This window comes from Dendroctonus ponderosae, unplaced genomic scaffold, assembly GCF_020466585.1.
Source record: "Dendroctonus ponderosae isolate FM_Combo_2020 unplaced genomic scaffold, Dpon_F_20191213v2 Dpon_F_20191213_9, whole genome shotgun sequence".
In the NCBI taxonomy this organism is placed as follows: domain Eukaryota; kingdom Metazoa; phylum Arthropoda; class Insecta; order Coleoptera; family Curculionidae; genus Dendroctonus; species Dendroctonus ponderosae.
This window is the reverse complement of record NW_026019116.1, coordinates 5,617,656-5,619,621: the sequence shown is the minus strand read 5'-3', so window position 1 is coordinate 5,619,621 and position 1,966 is coordinate 5,617,656. Positions and strand designations below refer to the sequence as shown.

Here is a 1,966-nt window from a genome sequence, read left to right as displayed (position 1 = left end):
AGAAAAATTTCGATTAAAATTCAAAATTTCCCTGCGATTTTTTTTAAGCTCAATGGATTGTTTGCGGCCTTAGAAGCGCCCCGATGGGCATATTCAAGATGCTCAAATCTGTAGAAAATATCGTCGGTTAAACATCGTAACCGCGCAAAACTTGCTTAAAATGAACCAAAAAGTCGATTTCGCCTGACCTGAAGCGTCCAGGGTGTTTTTCAATGAGCTCGTTGCATCTCTCGAGATAAAAATGATGCGAAATACAATGCATTTAAAAAAAATGGTTTTTTTTATCGAAATGCTTACTGAAAGTTTCCTAATCCCTATCTTGGCGTCTTTGACCACTAGTTTGGGGAATCTTTTCAGAAGAGTCATTGATTCGTTGTGCACTTATCGAAGGAACTTGGCCCTAAAATACCGCGTGTGGTTTTTTTGCAGATCAACAATTTGCCAAAATGTCCTTTTCGGGTTCAGGGACAGTAAGTGAAGCTGCCACTTGATTAGAAACAACAGGCAAAACATGTCCAAACTCCACGTTATCAGCAATTCCAAATTTATTTTAATATCAATACGCAAACGCTGATTATCGATTGTTTGTTTGTGTGTTTTTGCTACTGGGACACATACATGTATGTATGTGTATGTATGTAGTTGTTTCACGAAGGCTAATGGATATCATTTGAGTTAAAAGCGTTGGTTTTCAAGGCGCGAAACGATCAGTCATAAGAGCAATGCGTGATTTGGTTGTTGTCGAGCGGACAGACAGCCAGTCAACGGGGGACAGAAAAAGAAAAGAGAAGACAGAAAAAAACAAGAAAATAAGGGCAAAAACCCGACTGGCGGGAAATCAATTAGCCATGTGCGAAGATTGATTGTCTATCTGTTTTTCGTTCATCTTGGGGCCCAAGACGGAATGTTTCTATGGCGATGTGGAGGAGAGGAATCACGTCAATACTCAATTTGGCCCGAACGTTCGCAGCACGCGTCTTTGAATAGCAGGCGAAATCGGTTGCATGTTTCTTATGACGTCCAAACTCAATGTTTTGATCCAAAAATGGACGAATTACAATCAGGACGATATTGTGCCGACAATTTCCACATGATGGAATTAGTGGGACGAGGGCGGTTTCATTAACTGCACTCGTCAACGACTTTTGCGCGCTCCACAAAACATAACAACTAAACGAAAAATCGTTGGATTTCAACCACAAAAGCCCCAAACGAATAAAGGCTACAAAGTGAAATATTTAGAAAATTAAACTATCGCAAAGAGTTGTAAGAGAAATAATTGAATCGTCGGGCTTCTGCGACTTTGTCCCGTTAAATCTCGAATTTGCAGTGTTGACGGTGGCATCGAAATGGCAAAAACATTTAAGATTAACGAATCCATGTTAAATTTAGATTAACGCCTTCGAGTTTTTGCCGGAAATTTCCTAGGAGTGGAGTTCGATGCTTTCGAAAAAGATCGATTTTCTCCAAAACACCGTAAATTTGCCTAATTGGAAAACTGAAACAAGCAGCTACAAAATGCGTCTAGTAGAAACAGATATAGAGATAGATATGTAGGCGTGGCAACATGATTAAAACATAATGGACTTTGCCTATCACAGTCCGATTTCCATTGTTTTGTCTCGCATATTTCCCGGAACAAAACATTGTAGTTCTGGTCGAAAACGGCATTTCCGCGAGAAATTCTAAGGAAAAGTGCTAGAAAAGGGCCAATCTACAATGTGAGCACTGTTTTATTACCGAGATCCAAAGGGGGCAGAACTAGATAATTATAAAGAATATTTCGTTCGTATGATAATCTGTCCGTTTGAAGTGTGCAATTAATCACTCAACGATAATTGCATTGTTTACAAAAAATATTTGACAGGTGTCAATGTTGAATTAGACATAAAATGTCTTCCTGACATACCTAAGATATTCAAATTATATTTAATAAACATAAGTAATAAAATTAAAAGTTTAATAA

The 1,966-nt window shown here is 38.4% G+C and overlaps 1 protein-coding gene across 1 annotated transcript in view; it reads left to right on the top strand.

Annotated features, from left to right (window-relative positions):
* Nucleotides 1-1,966, top strand: part of LOC109541826 (aryl hydrocarbon receptor nuclear translocator-like protein 1) — a 27,793-nt gene that overhangs the window by 6,734 nt on the left and 19,093 nt on the right. The window lies entirely within an intron of this gene.